Source organism: Micromys minutus, assembly GCF_963924665.1.
Source record: "Micromys minutus genome assembly, chromosome: 2".
Classification (NCBI taxonomy): Eukaryota; Metazoa; Chordata; class Mammalia; order Rodentia; family Muridae; genus Micromys; species Micromys minutus.
In genome coordinates this window covers 84,223,427-84,248,788 of record NC_137971.1, presented here as the reverse complement: position 1 = coordinate 84,248,788, position 25,362 = coordinate 84,223,427, and the positions used below count along the sequence as shown (strand labels likewise).

The following is a 25,362-nucleotide window of genomic DNA, read 5'->3' as shown; positions in this document are numbered from 1 at the left end:
TTGTCACAGCAGCAGCAGCAACAACAACAAAACGCAACTAAATTTCCCGCTCTCTTTATCTGTTTATCTCTCTCTTGCCCCGCGGGGAGGAAATCCTGGGTCCTGAGCATGCGCAGCAAGCATTCTTCTGCCGCGCTAAGTCCTGGGCAGAGGCGTGGACTTTTCTAGATGAAAACCCAAGCGCGGAATTGCTTGGAACGAATGCCTCCTGTAGGCCACGGTGATCTGATACAAAGAGGGAGCAGTCCCTTCTGAACTCCCAGGGTCTGGGCTGTTGTAGGGAGTCCCTTGCTATCTAAGCTGCCCTGGGAGAAAGATTACAATGAAAGCAGGCAGGCGGGCAGGAACGAACTGCAGTTTAAAAACGTTTATCCATTACAAGATTCACCAAAGGCTTATCTGGAGTGCGGGTGTGTGGGTGGAACAGGAATGTAGAACGGACGGTAGAGGAGAGTGTCAGGGTGACATGACTTTTTGAGATGTCAGAAGCACACAGTTATTCTGAGAGACCACACAGGCCAGAGTTGTGGGTAGAGTCCAGGCCATTAGAGAATCAGTGTATGGGGGCTACAAAGGTCTCACTCAATGGCTTCCCTCCTTCCGGGTTCTGGGGATTGAACCAAGGGCATTATGCACTCCAGACAAGCACTATTTTGAGCCACATCCATAGCTCCCTTGTTTGTTTAATTGTTTATATTATTTGCCTTTCAGAAAGCCAGTTTTTTTGTTTATTTGTTTTTTTGTTTTGTTTTGTTTTTTTTTTTTGTTGTTGTTGTTTTTTAGGGCAGTGAGTGGCTACCCAACCACAGAAGCCATGGTAAGAAGCTGTTACCTCAGTGTCGTCCTCTACTAAACATGTGGTCATCTACTGCATGCCGGCCACTAGGGTGACCATGGTGAATGCTGTACTGTGACTCCTCTCAGGAGGTCTGATCTGGGGAGCTCGGATGAGCTGTGTGACAGACAGGGTTCTGTGACTGAGAAGAACAGCCGAGAAAAATGATAAGCAAGAAAGGTTTGCCTGGGCTCATGGTTTTGGTTCAGAGCTGGTTGGCTTTCCTGCTTTGGGTCTGTGGCTGCATACCACATCATGGAGGGAGCATGTGGCCCAGGGGTCCTGTTCACTTCATGGCAGCTGGGAAGCAAAGAAAATAAGAAACATGTGGCCATGGTGACTTGTGTCTATAATCCTCGCACAGGGAAAGATGAGGCAGGGAGTTGGTACAAGTTTGGGCCGATCTGGGATACTTTGTTCTAGGTACATCCTTAGCATCCATGTGAAGAAAGCTGTGTGTGCACTGAGGGCTCAGGGTTGTCCGATGTGAAGACCTGCACTCAGATCCCTAGAACCTGCATACAGCCAGACACAGGGACACATCTTTGTGACCCAGCTCTCCTACAGTGAGACAGGAAGCAGGCGGACCAGGCATACCGAGCAGCGAACAAGAAACCTGTCTCAAACACTGTGGAAGGCTGGGATGAGCACCCGAAGTTATCCCCTGACTTCCACAGTGCTGCGGCACCCGCAGTCACATTTATGCGCTCACAAGCACACTCACCTGCACACTCACACAAACTCACATGGACACTCACAAGCACACTCAAACTATATCAAACAACACAGGAGCACAGGCTTGGACAGTCAGACTTTAGGACAGTCGGACTTTAGGACAGTCGGACAGTCGGACGGTCAGGTAACTGTTGTGTGCTGGCTCCAAGGAGTCGTCAGGCAGGGACCCCACTTACAAATATGCTGTGGGATGGATATGTGATGGACAGACAGACAGACAGAATGTGAGTCTCCTTTGTAGACCAGAAGAGAGAAGAGGATTCTTTTCCTTGGCCCATTTAGTTGCTGTGTGGACAGTTGGGTAGCACTGTTGGGAACTATCTCCAGGTTTTATTCAGCTACCACAGTATGTTCTGGAATGGGTATCACATGCATTTCCACAACTGAAGCCCAGCACACCATGAGGGTCCCCAGAGTGTGGTGGTCTTATTTTGGCTCTTGTGTCTCTGGGGAACACAATGATGCCCTTAAATTTTACAGTTGGCTTTGAAGATCTGTGTTGAAGTCAACCATAACAATGCATGACTGTACTCATAGCTCTTGAGAGGTGTGGGGGGGAGGGGTGGTCCATCCTTGGCTCTGTGGTCAGTTCAAAGCCAGCCTGGACTACAGGAGAACAAACAAATAACTAAAACAAAACAAAAACATCACAAAAGAGCCCCAAATACACAAACTCAGGAAAAGGGGGTGGGGTATGTTGATATCTTCAGTCTTTGGGGCTGAGGCTGGACCCTTTGTGAGGCCCTGTGTTCTTTCAGCTCCTGTGCACACCCACACTGCATTTATCTGTTGCAATTGGCACATCTAGTTGGAGTGCCACTTTCTGCCTATTGCAGCATCTCTCGACTACCCCAGCACTGACTTTGTCACATGTGCATACGTTCCCCCAAAGTGCTGTGGGGCTCCAAGAATCATCCTGACTAGAAACCCCCTGACAGGCTCCTCTTCTTCCCCACAGTGTCAGCAAAGCCTTGAAGGTGTGCTGGGCCTCATGGGTCCCTGATGACCTTGAATTCTGGTATGTGTATCTAAGAACAGTGGTACTGCTGCAGCCTACTGGACGATAAGAGGCTTGGACAAGCTGCCATGATCTTGTTTCTCAGACACCAGTGGGTATGCCCAAGGGAGGCATCACTGCTGCCACTTCCTGGCTTAGAAAGTCTTCCAAAGATAACTAGCTGTCAAGGCAGCCTGGGGCCCATCAGCCTCTTTTCATCACTTCACAAGGTCACTGGGCTCCGTGGAGACCAGCCTTCCTCTTCCCCTGAAAGCTAAGGCACTTTGATGTCAGCTCTAGAGAAAGCCTGGGAACCACACACTCACAGTGTCACCCCTGCTGGGGGAATACTTGAAAGCAAGGGGAAGACCCCAGAGTGGAAAATGTCCCCACCCGGGGTGAGTCTCCAGGCTCCACCTTGTTTCTAGCATACTGGGAGAGTGGCAGTAGGGGAGGCGGTCCTGGTCTCTCTGCAGCCCCCTTGGAAGTGGTCAGGTGGATGCTGATAATGACAGGGCCACCAGCTGGGGCTGCTTTGAGGCTGCGCAGGCTACTGTTTCGGGTAGAGATGAGGATATTTTTAGGGCTGAATCTGGGTCTTCGTTCTCTCCCTCCCTCTGATGCTAAGTAGCCATCTGTATCTCCCAGGCAACCTCCTCAAGCTGCATCCTAGAAAAGCAGGATGGGGAAGTGACTAATGTTAAATACAAAATGCGGGACTACTGCATCATTCATTCATTCATTCATTCATTCATTCGTCTGTTAAGAAAGAAGCCAGATACTATTTCTCCCTAACATAGTATAATGCTTTCTTTGCAGAAGAGTTGGATGTACCCTCAATCTAGCTAGTCACCCTATTCTGACAGCTTTGAGTTCTGAGTTTTGACATCCCTATCCCAAGCCTTCCAAAAAACCAAACTTACCTGATTCCTTTACTCAGTCAGCCCCATCAATGTCCAGCTTGCCCTATTTCAGAGTTAAAACTCAGTTCACCGCACCTCCCTAGTAGGAGTTTCTTGGTGGAGTCTCATGAGACAAAAAGCCTGGTACAAAGTATGCTGGGAAGTATTGGTAAATTCTCATATTTGAGCTGTCAGAACTTCTGTCCTAGCCCAGACTTATGTTACCTGCACATAATCTCCACATTTGGGAGGACAAGGCAAGGTAACCGAGTTTTGAGATCAGCCTGGAGCACGTGGTGATCAAGACCAGCCTAGAGTACACACCAAAGTCTTGTCTCGAGAACGCTCTGTGCCGAACAGCGCTATCGTTACTAGACGTCGTTGGCTCACAGTGCTCCTGAACATGTCAGACTTGTTTTGTTCTGGAAGGCAGAATGTTGTGTTGTGTAAGACCATGAGGCTGAATAAAGAAAGAATAAGGCAGAATAGGGTTCCTATACGGTCACCTATGTCTGCTCAGTCACCTGCTACAGAGTGACAGATGGTCACATGAATGGGTGACTCACCTCCATCTCTAGCTTCATACTGCCTAGCCTGGGCTCAGGCAAGTAGCTATGAGCCTTGTCCATGGGAGTGGAGCTCTGGACAGAGACCATGCTTTTCCTCTATTACATTATTACATAAAAGGCGGGGCCAGGTCATCCGGGTCTCCTCCCCCTAGATGTGCGAGCTCTACAGTGTGATCAGATCAATTGGCAGTTCATTTAGAGATCTTACCTGTCCAGGGTCCCCAGAGGCCCAGTAATGGCTATAGAGGCCCCACACCAGGGTTGTGTATGTTGACTTGGAATCAGTTCTGGGTTTGAATACAGACACATCAATATGCACATGATCTTGATAAATGGCTCTTTATTACAGATCTCAGTTCCCCATCTGTGAAAGGAGATGATGATGATATCGAAAAGATCTGTCAGGTCTGAGTTTAAATGAAATGATACATGGAAGGTGTTCATTGATTGGTGGTGTCATGATTGGAGTCCCACCAGAGCCCAGTACTGTCCCTCTTAGAGTCAGTGATGAGTTTTGCAGACTGAGTGGGGTCGAGTGTTGGGGATAAAACTCATCTGCAGAAGTGGAGGGAATTCTAAGGATGCTAAGAGACAAACTTGAGAAACCCCAAGGGCTAAGACGAAACAGCAAAGAGTATAGAAAAAAATAAAAATAAAACGGACCCTAGGTTTGGAGATGGAGGAGTTGCTGCCCACACTTGCCTGGCCAAGTGGCATGCTCTCCAGAGGGTGGTACCCGGGGAATTCCAGCAGCCTGGAGTCATGGTACTGTTTGCCTTCGCAGCCCAAGCCTGCCTGCTTTCCTCCCCCTGGGTCAGCCCAGTTCCAAGAACATTTATGAACTCTGCAATGGGCCAAGCTGGGTGATGGGCTCTAAGCCCCAGGGGTGAGTCAGTCCACTTGAATCCTATTTGCCTAGTCTCTGTTGTCGCAGGGTCCGTGTGAATTCTCAGGACTTCCAGGCCCAAACCATTCGTTCGTAATTTTCTCTGAAACTGTGAGAGGCGTGGTCACTCGTGAAAGCGATCAGAAATAGAGGTTAGCCATTTGACAGCCAAGAAAGAGAAACTGCGATGGACCCAGATAACGCGATCGGTCCGTGTCACCACCCCATTTCCCACTGCTTTAGCACAAGCAAGGCCGGTTCAAGGGAGGACCCAAGCAAGGAAGACTGCACGCAGAAAAGCAAAAAACGAGGGCCCAAGAAGACCAAGCAGTCCTAGAAGTCTTTCGATGCTCCTTCCAGTCTAAAAGTGGACAGTGAGTCTGGCTTTCCAGCTGCTCAGGCCAAGCTTGGTGAGGCCCAGCCTTTCCCTCTCCCTTGACACCAGAACACCAAGGCCGGGTATTTGTCCCGCAGCGGCTCAGGGCTGGGTCTTCGACCTGTGGCCAGGGTGGGAGCGGCTAGGGCAGGGTTTCAGCCCACGTGTGTCCGAGGCTGCAGTAGTGACAGCGGTCCCCAGACCGGTACTAACTAGGAGGGTGTTGGGGTGAGCTCCGCGCTGCACGACCATTGGCCGTGCGTCTCAGGCCTGGGGCGGAGCCTCGCCTTTGATAGCCCTGTCATTGGCTGAGCCTCAGATGGGGGCGTGTCCTAACCGAGTCCTCCGCAGCTCGCAGAACCACAGGCACCCGGCCGGCTCAGCCTGCGGCGGGCCGCCTCGCTAGCTCCGGGCTCGGCAGGCGGCCCGCGGGGTCCCGGATCTCTGCGCCCTCAGATAGAGGCCAAGCAAGGCAGGCCCTGACCTGAGGCCCGGAGGCCCGCGAGACCTTCGGTAAGACTGAGTGGGAGTGGGCTCCGGGTGCGCGGGAGAGGGTGGGGACAGTGCCAGTGTCGTCTGGACTCTGCGCCCTACTGGACGCCCTGGAGGGTCAGGTGCGGCTGTTCCTTCCCGGATCTCAGACCCACCTGCGGGGCGCGCCGTGGGCTCTCTACCAATAAAAATGGACATTCTAACCCCAGAAACCTTAACACACAAGCGCAGAGTAGTCGTCCTTCAGCAGCAGGGTCTCCTGTCATCGTTCAGGGGAATGTCCTCAAACTTTGCTCTGTGCGATCTGGGCTCCCGACCCTATCTCATCCTCTGACAGAGCTCTTTGCTTATTTTTATTTTATTATTATATTTTTTCTGCCTCTCTTCTCTCTCCTTGTTAACAGGAAGTTGGGCCAAATGTCAGTGGCCTGGCCAGTGGCGGGCGGGAACACGGGCTGGTTGCTTGGCCGGTGGGGACGCTCCGAGGGGCCAGCGCTGCTGTCCTTTCTATATCCTGTGGCCCCTGGCTGCCTGTGCTTGTCCCCGCCCAGGAGCACCCCACCCTGGAGATCTGCCCTGCCACTGGCTAGCTGGCCCTGGGCTGGGGTCTGCCTTGCCGCCTCAGCCTGCTGCAGCTGTCCGGAGAGGGCGGGGTTAATTTATCCCAGGCCAGCCTCAGTCTCAGCCTCACCCTCACCGGCAGAGCTGGGAAGGGCTTGTACGGGACCGGGAAGAGGCGTGTTGAAACCAGAGTACTCTCGTGTCTCCTTCCACATTGTTTATTCTGGGCCTGGGCTTCTAAAGCGGAAAGAGCTTTCGTTTGCAAGGTCTTTCGCTGTCCACTATGTCTTAGGTGGTTTAGTAGGAGGATAAAGTCAGTATCCCTTAGGAACAGACCCGGAGAGAAAAAAAAGCCGGAGGCTAATTGGCCTTCCGCATTTGCCTCTGTGAGTTCTCTGGCACCTGTGTCCTCTTAGTGCCAACAACTTCCGCGGGGGCAGTGGGCCTAACAAGTGGGCCACCACAATAGCCCCTATTGGTGTCCCAGGGATTTCAAGGGCGATCAGTACTGCCTTCTTCAGGTACAGAGATGAGGACACAGGTTGGGTCCCAGTGGTTACTCTTCAAAAAGCTTGAGTTATGTCCTGTCTGTTTTGGAGACCAGGAACGCATTCCTGGCTCTGTGACTGCTTGTCACCAGTTGCCCTGTGGCTGCGGGACGGAGCTCTGTGCATGTGTCTGGAGCCCCTGGCCTTTAAGAGATTCTGGGGATCGGAGGATCCCCAGAATCTCTCAAGGCGCAAGGTGCAAGGTGCTTTGAACAGACAGCAGGAAGTGCGGGATGAACAGCGAACTGTTCCTCCCTGTGGAGTCCCATGCAGAGGGCTCTGGCAGTGTTCTTTGTGAGAGGGACTGACTGCGTGCTGATTTAGAGGAAAGCCTCCTCCTGTTGGCTTTACCTCTGCGGGCCTGGCTTTTCCAGTCATCTCGAACTGAATTCCTTGAAGTAACTTTGATCCTTAGGAACTCCAGGCTTGTTCTTTCTGCAGTAGGGGTGGGGCCAGCTTTGGTATATGCTTCTTTTGTTTGCTGGGTAATGGGAACCCACAGTTTGAACAGCCCCATCCCTAGGAACTGCAGAGAACAGCCCCAATCCTTCCATCCTGTGATGGGTGGGGGTGTCTCCCCACCATGCCCACGTCTCTATCTGAGTTTGCTTTTCAGGCTCGGGTCTGATTCTCCTCTGCTGACTGGTAGAGGTTCTGCCTTCCCAGTCAACGGCTTGGCTGGGCAAACCCAGCCTGGGTTGAACATAGCTAACCCAAGTCTGTGGAGCACTAACAGCCCCTGTCCTTCAAAGAGCCTGAAAGAACATCCTGAGACTGCTCCTTCTTTACCTCATGAGCACCCCTACTTTAGTAGAAGTTGGGGCCACACCCATTTTATGGCTGAGAGAACTGAATCACAGAGAGACTGCTGGAGTCTCACGATGATCCCAGCTTCTATGAGTAGGTATGTGGTAACGCCAGCCTCGAGGAGACAGAAGCAGGAGGATTGCTGAAAGTGTGAGGCAGAAGTGGTATATAGAAAAAGAGCTCTAGGTCAGCTACAACCGTCTTAGAAAACAAAACCTATGAAACAGTGGTGGTGCAAGCTTTTAATCCCAGCGCTTGGGAGACGGAGGCAGGAGGATCTCTGTGAGTTTGAGGCCAGTCTGTCTACAGAGCAAGTTCCAGGACAGATAAGGCTATACAGAGAAACCCTGTCTCCAACTACCCCTCTTAAGCAAGACAAACAAGCTAAACCCAGCCAACCAAATATATAAATATAAATATATAATATAGATTATATTTATAAACATACATATAATTATGTTTATGTATATATATAATTTTTCATATATATATCTGCCCTTCCCCTGCTTCTCCAGCTATTCCCATGATGCTTCATTATGCTGACTCCATGACTTTCTTTTTTACTTTTCTCTCCATTCTTTTTTGTTTTAAACTTCCATTTATTTTTGTTTGTTTATTATGTGTGTGTACATTTATGGGCATGTGTGACACAGTTCCTATGCAGAGGTCAGAGACAATTTGGGGGAGTCGGTTCTCTCCTTCAAGTATCTGGGTCCCTGAGATTGAACTCAGGTCACTGGACTTGTCTGCAAGCACCTTTATCTGCTGAGCCATTTTGCTGGCCCCCTGGATTTTTCTTCTGAAGCATTTAAAGCTGATTTCTGATGCCATTGTTTATGTCATGTTTTTCTCTACACAGTCCAGGAGACATCACTTAAAAAGAGCCTTCCCTTGTAACACTGTGGTCATTACTGCATAGGACAGAGACGGCAGTTTCATATAGTGTCACCTGTCCATGTCGAGAGAAGCACACAGGCCTGCTTGTTGGGAATGGCATCTCCAGCTGTCTGTTGGAGTGAGGATCCATGCACAGTCTGTATTTGGTCACCAGTGCCTTGCTGCCTGTTATGAACTGGAGAAGGTCCCCTCCTCTCCATGAGCAACTAACCTCTGTTTCAAGAGCTTATCTCTCCCAGGCATACATCGAGCCCCTGGAGACGAGTCCAGTTCAGTCCCTCTCTGGATTCTCAGGAACAAAGCCTGCACACAGCGGACACACAGCAGAGGCTTGGCGAGAGCATCTGCTCAGTGGTACAGCTGCCACTCAAAGGGCATGTTCTGAATGAAGGGACTGTCAGGGGCTCGTGTGGCCAGTGCGTGTTTGGAATGGTGACTTGCTCATGCACGTGCGGTTGTCAGAGCAGTGAACGTCAGACCATAAGCATCCTGAAATCATAGGAGAATTATTTACAACCCTCACCCTCGCCACTTTGGTCTGTGGTGTGCAGCCCAGATGGCCACGTGTGTGCCCTCAGCAGCAGCTGGCCTTGCATATCACACGTGGCTGACAGCTGCTGAGCTCATTCTGTTCAAGCTTTGAGTTTGGTTCCATCAAGACCAAGTTTTAACTCTGACACTGGGCTAGGTAGAGAACAGGGCTCATTCCCGACCCCTTACTGCCTTCCTGTCCCTTCTTTGAGCAATACCTCCCTGTGAAGACTTAGAATTTTCCTTTTGTTATCTTAATTCCCTTTCTTTAGCTTTTCTGAGAACGGGTCTTATGTAGCTCAGGCTGGACTTGAACTCAATATGTAGTTGACAATGGCCTCGAACTCTTTAACATTCCTGCCTCTACCTCCCAGGTGCTGGGATTGCAAATGTGTACCACTACTTACAGCTAATCTTTTATTTAAAAATTTCAGCAAATAGAACCACATTTTAATGCTCCAGTTGTGTGAGTCCTTGAGTTGATATTTTCCCTTTCTTATTACTTTGTAGGGTTGTTGGTTGGATGGTTTTATACTGGAGACCATAGCCTGAGCCCTCTCAGGCATGTTAATCAATTATTCAACCTCTGAGCCACACCCCCTGCCCTCTTTAATGTTTTGAATCTTAAGAGAGGATCATACTAAGTTGCCCAGGCAGGCTTTGGAGCCTAAGAAGGCTTTGAACTTAAGTTCCGCCCAGAGAGCTGGGATTATAGGTGTATACTTCCGGGCACAATATTACTCTTTACTTTGTTTTCCTCCCTCAAATGTTTATGGTAAAAATGATAGGAAATTCATATTACATTCTCTTTAGAACTTGGGCACCTGTGGGCAAGCTTAAGTGGGTGTAGTCAAACATGAGCTTATCACATGGATTGGCTACAGTATATTGACAGTACCTTAGAGCTACTGGGATTCTGAACTTTGCTCAGATCGTAATATTGTTTGTATATTAGGTTCATTTTGTTTGTCTGGAGGCTGAGCCACCAGAGATGACCGAAGAGCAGGCAGCCCCCAAGCTCCAGGCTCGAGTAGCCTGCGCTACCTCTTGGGAAAATCCTTAAAGACAAACACCTGTGCAGCTCATTGTAGGGTACCTTGGCCCGCCTCACACTAGCACGTGCCACAGACGTAAAACACATGCCTGGTCCTTGATGACAAGGCACGCCTTCTAAAACATTGATCCTCTGTTTGCCGGTGGCTGATTTTAAAGCCGTCTGGAGGGACAATGACAGGGCCCCTCCGGCCATAAACTGCCACTGCAGTCTGCTTTGGGACACTCCCTTTTCTGTCAGATCTTGAAGAATCGTCCTTTCCAAGTACACAGCCCTATGTGGTACCAGGTGTGGTCAGTTTTCTCCCATTCTCTTGTTCTGAGCATTGCTGTAGGCATCATGGGACAGGTTCTCTGCTTGAGTGAGTGTGCAGGCCACTGTGTGCACATGGATAATACTGTGTTTGTCATGTTGGAGATTTCGGGGGTTTTGGTTTTTATAGGGTCTCATTATGCAGCTCTGTCTCATTGGAAACTACATAGACAAGGATGGCCTCTGTCACAGACATCTGCCTGCCTGTGCCCTCCAGGTGCTGAGATTAAAGCCACTCCAGGCTTTGTTTTATTTTAAGGATAAGGCCTTATGTAGACCAGGCTGGCCTCGAACTTATTATGTACAGGTGAATGAACTTGAGTTTGCGATTCCCCTGCCTTCAAGTAATCCCCGAGTACTGGGATTATAGATGTGCACCATGGCCATTTTAAACAGTGCTGGAGTTTCCATTCAGGAGGGTTTGCTGTGTAGAGGCAAGCACATTCCCAGCTGGGCTGCAACCCCAGCCTCTTAGTGTGCTCTTTACTCAGATTAATGCTTCTACCCAGGACTGTACTCCTTCCTCCCCCAGGGCTCCACTTCCCTGTGGCTGCCTGCATACCTCGTGGCTCTGGCATTCCTTTTGTAGCTTGCCTACACTTCTTTTGGGGCCTAGAAATGTTACAGCAGTACCATAGTATGTCCAGAGCTCATGTCCTTTCAGCTGGCTGCAGGAGCTTACTAGCAAGGAGCTAGTCAGTTGCTGCTGGCCCCTGCACTGTTAGAGCCCCAGGTTAATGGAACAGTCTCAAGCCCAAGTTTCGGACACACCCAGCCCGGAAGCTTAGCACATGCCAGAAACAGGAGTGAGTGTCTAGAACACTCTGTCCTGGACTTGCCACCTTCATTTCACTGTGCTGAGCCATGGAGACCGCTGCTTTGCTCACAGACTAAATGCTGGCCTCGGCCTCTCATGTGAGCACTGGATCCAGGTCTCAGGGTGCTGGGAGCCAGGCACTCGAGGAGCAGGGGAAGAGGAGGAGGTGGTGGAGGAGGAGGAGGAAGAGAAGGAAGAGGAGGACATGCCTGGAGAAGTTACTCAGATCTTTCAGTCACTAAAGAGAGCTGCTTGCTGGGGCAGAGTAGACCCAGGTCTGTGGGGATATGACTGCTGACCCTACGTTGGGTGCCTACTCATCCTAAGGTGCCATGTGCAGTGTTTATGGAGTTGATAGTTCCATGTGTGGGACAGCTGAACCTTTCATACTTGGATGCAAAGATGGTAACAGGCAAGAGTTTCTTCCTGGAGGAAGTAGGGGGGAGGGGAGGGTTGACAGCCAAGGGAGAGGGTAAACAGCATGGAGGGACACACTTGCACATATTCATTCTAACACATGCACATTGGATGCATGGTACTCACCAATACATACATATAGATGCACTGTACTCTCCCTATACACACATTTGCACACACACACACACATTGAGAGATAGAGAATGGGGTATAGTACTTGCCCCAATACACATGTATAGATGCATGGTTCTCACCCCCACACACAAAGGATGTGTGGCATTCACCGTCACAAACATCCAGATACATAGAACTATACAACATGCATACATGGATGTGAAGCATGGTAAAACACTCACTCCATACAAGAGGAACTGGTGAAAACCCAAAGTGTGTTTCTCCCCTCAGCCCCTGTCCCTAGGCTCGCTTCTCACAATGGTGGTTGCTGTTCCCAGCCTCCTGTGGACATACTGTAGGCATATTCCTCTGCCTGCCACACGCTCCGCTTTTCCTTCTGTCTGTGAGGAAGTGACCGGAATGGCCCACAGGATCAATGATTGCCTCCTTCGGATATTTCAGCTCCTCTTCTTGTCAGAATTCCCTTGCTTTAGATCTGGAGGATATGAAATATCTAGGCACTGGGGATTAAACACCAGGAACAAGTTCTCCATGCAGATGATAGAGGGAAAAACAAATACGCAAACAAAGCATGCTGAGACACACATGGGTTCGAATCCTAGCCATGTGGCCTTGCAAAGTTCGTGAACACTACCATGTAAGCCTATAAAGAAGAGGTAAGGTAGTTAGAGTCGTCTTGAGGTTTGAACTCGATCTTGAGACTGATGTAGAGATGAAATTTAAGTCTGTACAAGGTGCCTGCACAGGCCTGCATCCCAACACTTCCCTTTTTTTCAATAGTCAATTTCCACAATGAACAACATAAATGGGCGCCTCCAGAAGCCCCCTCAGGGTCTCAAGCTTCGGTCCCTGTAAAAGTCAGCTAGTTCTTCATGGTTTTTCCCCAAGCTGAGCTTCCCCTGTCTGTATGCCTACTCCTCCAGCCCTGCTCTGTGGCTCCCCCTCCGTCCCACCCAGCCTCTCGGCACCCCATCCTTCTTTGCCCTTCACTCTCCCGCAGCCTCCTCCTCACTTCCGACCCTTCTTCCCTGGCGAGCAGTAGCTTCCTGGAGAGGGCTCCCTGTTTATGGCTGCTCCCTGGGGTGTTGATGCTGCCTCTCTTCAAGAGCTCCGGGCAGATGTCTGTTCATTGCTGGAACTTCAGCTTCAGCCAGAGAGAGGAACAGCTTTTTCTTTTTCTTTATTTTTTAGATCTCTAATTGTGGTGACTGTACAATACAGCTTAGATTGCCTCCAAGTCTACTTCCTCATTGCTCTACAGCTCTACCCATTATGAAACTCTTCGGATGCAGGCGGAGACCTTATATGTCCCGATTTCAGAGTGGCATTTAAATTTAGCATACAGTTGTAATTGGTTAGAAAGGTAGGCCAGGGGAGTGAGGGCAACCAACAGTTTGTCTTCTATCCTGACTCCCGACAGATGGTATGAATGAGAGGAACATTTTTTTTGTATCCATAGCAACAGCAATCCTCCCTCACGCCCCCTCTTGCCACCTGCAGGATGGAGCAGGCAGCCTTAGGCTGTTTGGAGATTAGCTGGGAGTTTTATCTTTCCCTTTGGACCCCGGTGAGGCTTGGGGTGCTCAAGGAAAAGCAACTGGTGTGGCTTTAGATGATTCTGACCTCTCTGCTGGAGGAAGAACAGAGAGTGTGAGTCACAAAACCGTGGGACGTCACGTTGGCAGGGCCCTATGGTGTCTCGGTTATGAAGTTCTCACCCTGCCTTGAGTTTATGTGTTTAGAGTAAGAGGCTCAAACAATCTGTTATTTTTTTTTTAAATTTTTGAGGCAGGGCCTTATCATGTAGCATAGGTGGGCCTTGGCTTGCAATTATCCTGCCTCAGCCTTCTGACTGATGAAATTTCAGGCATTCAACCAAGCTCCAGCCTTCATTCAGGAAAGACAGTATGTCGTAGGGCTAGCCTTGGCCTCAAGATCTTTCCACACCAGAACACATCTCCAGAGTCCTGGGGACAGAATTTCTACCTTTGTTTTCTATTGCTGTGAGAGAAAACCAGATTTTATTTTGTGTTTTGTTTGGTTTGGTTTGGTTTGGTTTGGTTGAGACAGGGTCTCACTATGCAGGCTTGGATGTCCTGGGAGTCACTATCTAGGACAGGATGGCCTCAGACTCACAGAGATCCATGTGCCTCTGCACCCCAAGTGCTGGGATTAAAGGCGTATGCCACTACACCCAGCTCACAAACCCAGATTTGAACTGAGAGGGGCAACTGTCCATACAGACTCGGTTGTCTCCAGTTGGCTATTGGCTGAACCTTGAGGGAACACGCCAGCATGAGCCCGTTGGGAGTCACAGAGGAGAGCTGTAAATAGGTGCTGGGGTGGCGACCAACAGCTGGAGGCTCAGGCTTGCCAGTGCCCAGCACAGCGTGCAGCTGTTGTGCTGGGGCCCAGATCTGGTTGCTGTTCTTCTGCCCGGTGCTGCCTGGACACCAGGATATGGAATGCACGCGGTGGGGGCCGACCAGGAAGCTTCTCGGAGGAGGAAGGGGCAGGGCCAGCTTATTAATCACAAAGCACCTCAGAGGATGACTAGGATGTCCTCAACAGAAATGAGCAGAGGCAAGAGCAGGCGTGTGGACAGGTGCCATGTGTAGGATGTGAGCAAATCCAGCAGGCAGGAGGAAGCCACCAGAGGGGACTGGCACACCTAATCCTTGGGCCAGGTGAATTTAGGAAGCTTGGGTCTCCCACCAAGGACTCAATGCTGACTAAATGGCTACTCTTTGTCTGTATGGAGGGGTGTCCTAAAAACGGAGCAGAACAATTAAGGCAAGGCCCCCAAGGCAGGCTTCCTCTGTGCCCTGGCTTTTGTCTCTCAATATTCTTTATGGTTACACTGTCTGTATATGCAATCCCACCTTTCCAAGTACAGCGAGGGAACCATTATGAAACTCCCTGGTTAGGGTTGTAGAATATGGTCCATCTATCTTTTCCTGCAGCTTGTATTCTGTAGGGAAACAAACAAACAAACAAAAAGCCTGCTTCCTTACACCCCTCCTTCCCTTCTTCCAGGTCATTTTTAGGAGAGGAAATGCAGACATAGAGGGTCCTGACCCCAAGAAACAGTCCAGGAGGTTCCTGTTTGCCTGTGGTAAGTCAAAGCGGCAAAGCTGGGGTGGATTGGAGCCTGAGGGTAACCCTCTTCCAAAGGAGCAGCCTGCCTTACAGAAGGAAACATTTCTGTAGGGCTCAGGAGCTTGCAGAGCCCAGCATCTCATCTGAAATGCTGCCCATTCTCCTGCTTTTGTGACTTCACAGTACCAGAGTCTCCTTTCCTGCCGGGCCTTGGCCTGGAAAGGAGATGAAGGCCGAGCTTGCTGCTGGTGCTAACTTGTGGGTGGGTAGCGTGGTAACCTGCTGTGTTTACAGCTTGGACATTTGAGCAGGGTCGCTGGCACCTGTCTCTCATATATGTCGTGGGGACACCCTGGGTTTATGTCATGGTATACATTGTGCCTGCAAGTTGCAAGTGGAAAGAATTGAGTATTCATTGGAGGTTTTGAGGGGGTTGGGGTATGGTACAGAATATCCTCTTTCTTCTTCCTTCCTCTGCCTCCCCCTCTCCTTCCTCTCCATTTCTCTCCCCTCCTCCACCTTCTTTCATCTTCTCCCCAACCCCTCTTCTTAGCACCAGTTGTCCCAGTGAGAGCTCAGGTTGGCTCATCCATCACTCTGATCTGATCATTCAAGACCTCTGATGCACTGTCTACCGGAGGCAGGCTGTCACAGGTAAAATTGACACCATCACCCTCACAGGATGCACGTGAGGATTGAGTAGGGCAATGGGCTCAGCAGTACCTGATATACAAGGCGGGTCATTCTTTTGCCCACTCTTGAATTAGTCCAAGAAATCTTGAAGCACAGATGGGATTCGAGTTCCTCTTGCCTTCAAAACTTCCATTTATATTGTTCCCCAAGTGACTTTTGCCCTTAAACAGTGGTCCTTTAAAGAGCGTTTCAGTTGGGGCCCTACCATAGTCAATAAAGAGCTGTGAGAAGCTTGCCTTCTTGGTGACATCAGCACATCACTGGACTCAGAGCCATAGGGTGAGAAAAATCCTAATTTCACTGGGGACATTATTGTATTCCTGAATTTTGCTTGTTTTATTTGTTTGTTTGTTTGTTTGTTTGTTTTGAGAGTAAGGATCTCATTTTGTACTCTCTGAGGGTAAAGATCTCAATGAGTTCCAGGCCGGCCTCAGACTGACTCGGTCTGCACACTAGGCTGGCCTCGATCCTCCCACCCCAGCCTCCTGCACGCTGAGGCGTGTACCACCCCAGCCTCCTGCACGCTGAGGCCTGTGCCACCTTCACTTACTTCTGATTCTTCTTGCGCGCACACAAAAGGAGAATAAAAATGGTTAAAGCATTTCTGAACCTGTTCCACACTCATGATCTTGCTCTCTTCAGAATCTCATTTGGCCCTGCTGTAGTCAGAATTAACTGTCAACTTGATACAGCCTAGAATCACCGGAAAAGGCACTCAGTTGGGTAATTCATGGTCTTTCTCAGGTTGGTCCATAGGCATGTTGGAAAAAAAGATTGTCTTGACTGTGAATTGAACAATCATGTTGGTTAATTAATTTTTTTAAATTTATCTGTGCGTAGTATGGGGGTAGGTGTACCTACCATAGAGCACGTGTATAGGTCAGAGGACAACCTGTCAGAGTTGGTCCTCTCTCTACCATGGAGGTCCCAGGAATTGAACTCAGGTTGTCGGGCTTGGTAGTGGATGCCTTTAGCCCATGAGCCCTTTCACTGTTACCCATTCTGGTTAAATTTGGACTTGGTCTTGTTTTTTTTTTCTTGAAACATGGTCTCAATGTGCAGCACAGGATGTTTTGAACCAGCAGTCCCGAGTGTTGGGATGCAGGCATGCGCTACCACCTTAAATGCTGGCAGCCTTACTCTGTGGATCATTTCAGGTTTGCACGCCATGGCCACAGCATCTTCCAGGTCACCACCACGAGGGGTTATCAGAGAGCCCTCTGGTGTAGTACTAGAGAGCATCTTTTAGGGGACCTCACACTTTAGCCAGCTTGCTTTGAGAACATGGATTCCAAATGCCCCACCGGCCTCAACCTTTGCCTACCTATGACCAGGTGCCTACTGGCAGCCAGGTGAGATCTGACCCTTGCAGCTCTCCCTGTACTTTGGCATCATATGCACCCAATTCCCACAGGGCTCCAGGACAGCTTTTAGGTCTGGGCTGCCTCTCAGCTACAAAGGCCATTATGCACCTCCTCTGAGGATGTGCGTGCAGTACTCTAGGCTAGAGGTTTTCTGGCCTGGAGGACTTGAACTCAATAAAAAGTTTAGACATCCTTTGAAAACAAAATGGGGCTGGAGAACTAGATCAGTGTTAAAGTGTTTCCCTAGCATGCACACGGCCCCAACACTGAAAAACTGAAAACAGTAATCAACAATAAGAGAAACACATAAAACTAAACCAAGTCCTATGTGGTCTAAGTGCCCCACGTCACCTTAGGGTAGTTCATGTGTCTGCCTTCTTTGCCTCTCTCCCACTTCAGTCTGGAGGCTCGAATCACATCTCTGAGACTTATGAGTCACTTGCTTCCTCAGTCTAGGTCCTGCAGCCTTTTCTCCCCCGAGCTGTTAGGAAGGTCTGTTTTCCTCAATCACATATACCAACTTCCCTTTCTCTGCTCCACAAATTTCACAGGAAATGGTTGTTTTTCCTCCACACATCCTGTGTCCTGGTCATTAGCTGGCTCTGCCGTTGCTGTGGGAACTAGGGAATTAGGCCAGTCCTGTTACCATGGGAGCTGCCTCCTTTTTCTGGAAGATGGAAGTCTCAGAGAGGCTAGGTAGTCCTGGTCAGTCGCCACCGGGGTCCATGCACCTCTCAGGACTGCCCGCTCTCTCTGGCCAGCTGCCTTCATGGCAGCCGTTGGCTTGAGGCTTCTACCTGAGGCAGCTTTTTGCCTCTGTCCTGTCACAAGTGAATTCTGTATTTTGAAGTCTTTCCACATGAGGATAAGTTCTTCTCCTACCCTAATGCAAGTCCATCTTGTATAAGGCTAAAGTGGCCCCAGCCATGTGTGGAGTCAGCTGTCAATTACCCAAGAGAATGACAATTTCAGCTTGCAAATGCATGGAGAGCATTGTCAGGAGGCAGCTCAGAACAGTTTACCACTTTGATTGGCACAAGAGCCAAGGACCAAGAGAAAGCAAAATGTCTTTGAAGGGCTTCCAGGGTTTTGGACTTGAGAGTGTATTTTCTCTCCCTCCCAAAGTGTCAGGTAATCAATCTGGGAGTATGATTGGCTAATTAGAGTTTATGAGGCTATGTGGAAAGAGTGTGGCCTATAAATCTGAGTCAGGTCTCTGTTGACTCCTGCTCACCTGGGACTCAGCTGCTTAGGTGCACAGCGGTTGCTTCAGCCTTCTGACCTTGCAGAGGCAGGCAGAAAGGTCATTCTGTCCTGCAGAGTCCAGCTCAGGCCCTATACAGCATCTTCCAGACATGGCTTCCTCCATCCCACCTGACTCTCATCTCCCCTGAAGAGCGGAGGTAACTGGAAAACAGGCTTTGTGGGCTCACATCTATAAACCCAACGCTCAGGGGAGCACGGTGTGTATGTGGGGGGGTAGGCTGTGATAGGGGAGGATCCCTGGGAGTTCAAGCCTAGCTTGTGCTACAGAGTGAGTTTCATCTTAGCCTGGGCTATAAGATTGAGATCCTGTCTGAAAAAGAAAAAGGTCACTGGAGGTTCTGCCAGTCCTTGTGATGTGGGTTGGCTGAGAGCTGGTACTCAGCAAGCTGAGGCCCCAGTTTTGGTTTCTGACGTGTGTCACCTCCACTTCCATCCTGGTGGTTCCTCTGTTAGGCTCCCGTGTCTGAAGGAATCAGCACTCACTTTGCAAACCATCTGGTGGGCCCTATCCAGGAGCCTTTGAAGATGCAGGTCTACAGCTGCCTATGCAGATAAGCAAGCAGCAGCTAGACTGGCAGGAGAGATGCAGGGTGTGTGAAAGGCCAGGCCAGGGAGGGGCCGATGGGAAGGTGGCTTATTTACATTGGGAAGTGAATTGAGAAACATTTATGGAGTACCTACTGTGTGCCTGTTCCTTGTGCTATGAGGACAGTGGGATCCACCAGGCCTGGCAGCTCTTCCCAGAAGGTCCACAGTGCCAGGAAAACAAGACACAAATGTGTGTAAACAAGCGTGTTGCATCAAGGGATTTAGGAAACCTCAGCCCAGTCACCAGGAAGTTCATGACTAGGCCAGGTGACTGGGGTGGAGTGGAGGAGTGGGGAAGACCTTTGTGTCAGGAATGTTTTCTATGGGCCGGGAAGCCCTGGAAATTTTCCTAAAAGAGGAGAAGGCGGCAGCAGTGTTTGATGTGGATCTTGAGGGGTAGGCGGAGTGCAGATGGCAAGTGGGAGGAAGCAGAGAGCATCTCTCCCTCTGCGCATACTGGAGGATGGGGGAAGAGCCGGTAGGATGGTGGGACTAAGCAAAGACTGAGTGGGTAAGTGACTTCGGACATATGTCTTCTGTTTAAGACAGGGCAGGATACCCAGAGATCCCTAGGGCCCAGTAAGACAAGCCACAGTTTAGTCTCCATCTATTCCAACTGAGGCAACTCCACAGAGCTGGGGAGCAAGAGGGTGGGGGGCTCTCTAGTCACACTTACCATCGAACCTCCAAGGCCCGACATTTTCAGTTTGTTTTGTTTTAGACAAGATGCATGTGTTTAAGCTGGCCTTGAACTTTGCTATGGTAGCCACAGATAACCTTGAGCTCTTAATCTTCCTGCCTGTGCCTTCTGAATGCAGTGCTAGGATTCCAGGCACGAACCACTGTACCTGACTTTATACATTTGTTCAGGATCAAACCCGGGGCTTCATGCAAGCTGGACAGCATTTTTTTTTCTACCACCTGAGCTATATGCCCAGCCCTCCCAGGACATTCTAAAGTCTGTCCAGTCATTCTACAGGTATTCACAAGACAGCTCTATTCTTCTAAAGCAAGCCGGCCAGTGCTCTAAGCTCTGGGTTTACAACAAGGGAAAACAGTAGCAGGACGAAGCAGTGCCCCATATCTCCACTCCTGGAGCTCTTATCTAAGAAAAGAGAAGCAACAGAAGGATGAGGAGTCCAGCAGACGTCCCTTAACATTTTGGGGTCTGGCTCTAGGCAGTAAGGACCCATGAGTGTTCATGAGCAGAAGGGTGTCAAGAAGAAGTTAGATGTTGTGTGCACAACTGTAACACCAGCACCTGGGAGACTGCGGTGGTAGCGTTGTGTGTTCAAAGGTCCCATGGGCTACACAGTGAATTCTATGTCAGCCTGGGTTACAGACTGTCTCAAAAACAAACAAACAAACAAACAAATGACAAAAAACTAATAACAACTGTTATTAAAGTACATGAGGCATGCATGGGTGTTCAACTTAACAGGCCGAGGCAGAAGAATTACAGCAACTTAAAGACCAGTCTGGGATATATCTAGATTTGGGCTGTATCTAAATTTAATTCGCCCAAACACTTGAGGTGAAAAGAAGTGAATAGTATGCCCCTACTCATCCTAGGAGGCTTTGGGACATCATCTCAGACTGGCCACACCCACAATGAATGATATCATAACCTTTCCTAGAAAAGGTGGGGAGGAGGGTAGACTACCTGCACACCTTAATGTCTTCTTACCTTTTGCTTCCTGCCCTTTGCCCTCTGAACCTGTCTTTCTCAGACCAAGTATACACCAAAATCTTGGCCTACACTGATCATTGACCACCCCTATTTACCTTTTAGGGTCCAGTAAGGAGTAGAAACAGTGGGGCCTAGAGATAGTTTTGGGGAACTTTGCAGTTGGAGAAGGAGGGGGCAGGAAGGGGCCCAGACTTCACAGAGGAGGAGAGACTTCATGAGTGTGAGGCTCAGAGGATGCTGGGGACTGAAGCAGAGACAATGGGGATGTTTCCTTCTTGGGGGAAAAAACGGGTAATTATGTTGTTAGCTAAAATGTGGCTGAATCCGCCCTTGAAATGGGTGCCATGGTTCCGCGACCCTCAGTAGGAAAGTTTAGCTCAATGGAAGGGTCCCGAAGAAGTGTTTGCTGTAAGAAGAACCCCTCCACCCCTTACTGGGAGGACTCCAAGCCTCCAGCTTTGTGAGCCTGCACCCCTTTCTTCTCCCCGGCAGCCTTGTATACTGGGGCATAGAGGCTCCTTGCATGCATGCAGCAACCTTTTAGATTCTCAGCTTGGGCCTGAATCCACCCCTGGCAGGTCTGTGGAGCAGCACAGACTGGAAGCTCAAACACACCCGCTGTGGAGTTGAGTTTTCATCTTGCCATGGCGAGAGAAGCTGCTGGGTTTTGAAGTGTACTCGCCTCTGAACGCACTCCATAGTTTACAAAAGAAAGCAGGTGATGAAGGGCCTCCAGGCTCTAGGTGACAAAGGTCCCAGTAGAATTGTTCTCAGTGGAGAGGCTCAGATCCCTCCTGCCCCAGGTGGACACCGCTACGCTTCAGCTTCCATACTGACCTGCTTGTACTAGCATTTACAGCCCCACTACCTGCAGTGCCCACTTCAGCTTTTTGCTTTGGCTCTGCAACTCTTTCCTTTTCCATCCTCCTCCTTCCAGGCTTGGCTCCAGCCCTGTCTACTTCTGCTCTTTATACTCTTTTCCATCCATTCTTCTTCTGCCTCCATGGTGAAGCCAGCAGTTCCTGGTTCAGAGCTTCCAGAGTGGAGCATTCTTTCCCAGGCTTACGCTTTGAGCATCTGCCACGCAGAGACTGGGACTCTAATGGAGTGTGCCTGACCATGGCTCATATTCTCCTCCTTGTAAGGTATGTGACTTTGTATAGATGCTTTAGCTTTCTTGGTCTCTGTGTCCTCATGTGAAGAGAGCATATGGTGCCCGCTCACATGTTGGAAGCATTGGGTGGAATGATCTGCGAACAGTGCTCTGTGCCCAGTTCCAGCCTCACTAGAAAGGGCTGACATATGGCAGCTTTATCTTCTCATGTTAGTTTGTTATGGTTTGCATGTGAGATGCCTCCCACAGGGCTGTATGTTTGAACTCTTGGCACCCAGGTAGTGGTGCTGTTCTGAGAGGCCGAACAACCTTTTGAACTGGAGGTCTGGCTGGCAGACCCTGTAGGCAGTAGGTCCTGTGACTGAGATTTCTCCTTCTGCTTTTTGATCTGCCAAGATGTAATAAGCTAGATATCAACAAATATCCTGCCACCACCAATGGACTCTCAGCTGGCATGCGTTTCCGCCACGACGGACTGGTTTCTTCAAACTGCGAGCCAAAATAAATCCTTCCCTCTTCTTGTTTCCTCTGTCAGGAATCTGGTCACAGCAGGGAGAAGGTCAGCCAAGAGTTAGCTCTCCCTCCAGTAGATACCATCTCCCCGCGAAGGGCGCCACTTGTTTTAGAGCTGATGCCCCTTAGGGCCTCATCATGAAGCACCTTTCCTCCTGTTCCCTCTTCTTTCTGAGCCCCAGCCCCGGCTTGGTTTCCCTGCTTCCTCCTCCAACACCAGTCTATGACCCCCATCACCAGTTCCCACCAGTCGGCAGGAGTGAATCAAATCAGGCCATGGGGAAAGATAAGCCAGTTTCTTTGACTGTTTGAGTGTCAGAGAGAAATAAGGAAAAGGATGGAATACTTACCTGAGGGGTCCCTGTAATGGGGGTAGCTACTACCACCCATGGCTGTCAGGAAGGCTCTAAGCTGTGCATATCCTCTGGGGGTTGGCCAGTGATGACCTGAAAGCTTACAGTGTAGACCCTACCCCAATGCTTGCCTCTTACCAATTGCTATGCTAGGAGACTTTTCACATCTTTCCAGACCATAGTTTCCAACTTCCTTCTCCAGCAAATGTTGGAAGCTCCCACCTCTGCCTTTGGCTATGTATTCCTTTGTGTCAGGCAATGTTTATGTTTGGACAGGCCTTCCCTAGCTGGTTGTCTGGGTTACCCCTGTACACTAGGGTGCTAGGCTTTATGAGAACTGGGAGGCTGGCAGCTAAGCATGCTTGCTCATGAGGCTGGCTAATACTGCAGAAGAGTTGGGGGCTGGTGTGCTTTGAGTCTTTGTTTTTGCTGTTACGCTAGGTATTTTATCTTTTTGACAACTTTAAAAAGCCTTTAAAAACTCACCTGAAGGTAGTACTTCCGTTCCTGGGGAGAGTTAAGAGCCTACTAGAAAGCTGCGGTCAGTCTACCTAAAAATAGAAAAATAGATTATCTTTGGGTGCTGGGCTGGAAGGTAATGAGACAGTGAGACCAAGCAAAGATAACTTTGTTGAGCTCAATGCCACACGCCAGGCGCTGCAGTCTCTCCCTGGTAAGTCAGACTCTCCTGAGACAGACAACAAAGGACAAAAACAAACTCCCAACTCCCCATGGGACTCTGGCAGGTGTGCTTGGTCATGTGGTCCCCTGAGACTCACATAGAGCTCTAGGAGATTAAACGTCTTTCTGTGAATGTTCAGGGGCGGTGTGTATGTGTGTGCAAGCTCGAGTGAGCATGTGCGTGTGAGTGTGCATGTATGGATGAGTGCTTGTGCAAAAGCCTTGGGGTCATTCTTCTTGTGTTTTGAGATATGATCTCTAACTGGCCTGGGGCTTGCCAAGTAAGTGAGGCTCATTGGTCAGCGAACCGCAGGATCTGCCTGTCTCTGCTCCCACAATACTGGGATTACAAGTCTGTGGCATTATGTCTGATTTGCATGTGTGTGCTGGGGTCAAACCTGTAAGTCCTCATGGTTTGGTGGCAAACATCAAAACCACTGAACTTATCAGCTCCCAGGATTAAAACTTCTTAGGTGGAGAGAAGTCATCTTACCCTGAAACACATCTGGAGGAGCTGAAGCCACCTCTCCTGTCTGCCTTCAGGCAGTCCCTTCCTTTGGAGGGGTGCCACGTCCTGTGCCACCTGGTCAGGGAAGAGAGAGCACAGCAGGACAACAATGTCCTTCAGCCATTCTGAGCTCAAGGATTAGTGTCAGCAGAAATGATTCATGAGAGGAGACTCCAGGCAGGGGAATTAGAATGAAAACATGACCTGGCGAGGCAGAGGCAGGAGCCATGTGGCTGGCGAATTTGGCTATTGATCACTGGAAGCCTCAGTCCTCTCATCTGGAAAGGGGGCCAAATGATCAGCCCACTCTCCAGACAAAGGTGTCAGCTGGGCAAGGTCCTGTAAATAGGGCATGTGTTCCAATGCAGTTTCTCTTCCCTTCCTCCCCTTTTCTCCTCTATCTTACTCCTCCAAAGAGCTATATTAAATAGCTATTTTAATTTTGAAGGGTGAGGTGCCACTCTGAATTCAATGAAAATCAACTCTAGCTTCCTTCCATCTTTCTCTTCTACTTTCCAAATACTACGGCGAAGTCTGAAGCCGGGACTGCAGGACTGGGCTGCTCGGTCTTGTTCTAGCAGCTTCTTGTATCCTGAGAGTACTAATCCAGGGGCTTTCAGTGGCCACCTCTCTCTGCTGCCTTTGTTTGCTTTGCCTCTGCTGCCCGGGTCTTGCTGTGGTCAGACAGCTCGCTCTCCTTCCTGGGCAGATTCGGTGGTGAGAAAGCGAACATCTGTTTTGGGGCTATTGTTTGTCAAGATTCTCTGTTTAAGGAACAGGAGCTTACGTAAAAAGGGAGTATGTCCAAAGGTGCCCAGAGGAGGCTCTGAAGAATCCAGCCCCAGGAGGAGAACAGCTGACTGACAGACAGTCTTCCTGGACCATAATCCCTTTTCTAGTGGTCCCCTCTAGCTGCAGGCAGCTCCCAGGTTATCCCACCCAGCCTAAGGTAAGACTTGATGTAGGGAGACCAGACTTTCCTGGGGCTTTTCAGAGAAGACTACATACATACTCACCCTGCATCTTGGGCTAAGGGATGGGAGATGGGGGTGGAGTCTGCAATGAGAAGATAAGGAAGAATGGCAAGTCAGTCTTACCTCGTGCTTAGTGGCAGCTGCTATTCTAAGGTAACTCTTCTATTCTGTAGTGTTAACCATCTTCCATATACCATGAGACTGAAGCATAAAGGTTAAGTAGTTTGCCCAAGGACCCCTCCTTCGTCTTCTGGAAGGATTATGTCAGGCAAAAGGCTCCAGGTGTGTCCCTTGTCACCCACTCTAATGAGGCAGTAACAGCTATGCCACCTCCAAGCACACGCTGAAGACTAGTGCTGGACTAAGTCCTTTACCACATTATCTCATTTAACCTTCAAACTGTCCTGATGGAGTGGGTACTAGAATCAAGTTAATTATACATCTAAAAACATTTTTTTTTTTGAGACAGAGACTCATAGATACTAGCCTGGCCTCAAACTATGTAGCTGAGGATGACCTTGAACTTCTGAAGCTCCTTCCTCTAGTTCCCAAGTGCTGGGATTACGGGTATACCTCACTATGTCTAGTTTTATGTGGTGCGGGTGGTACCAGGGAAGCACACTACCGACTGAGATGCAGTCACAGCCC

The 25,362-nt window shown here is 49.6% G+C and overlaps 1 protein-coding gene across 3 annotated transcripts in view; it reads left to right on the top strand.

The window, feature by feature from the left end:
* The first annotated feature begins 5,679 nt into the window (after positions 1–5,679).
* Positions 5,680–25,362, top strand: part of MICAL2 (microtubule associated monooxygenase, calponin and LIM domain containing 2) — a 124,272-nt gene continuing 104,589 nt past the window's right edge. For all 3 annotated transcript variants that reach the window (XM_080911587.1, XM_080911586.1, XM_080911588.1), the window contains exons 1-2: positions 5,680–5,813; positions 14,908–14,986. The gene's annotated coding sequence lies outside the window, so the exon portion shown is untranslated. The remainder of the gene's footprint in view (positions 5,814–14,907; positions 14,987–25,362) is intronic.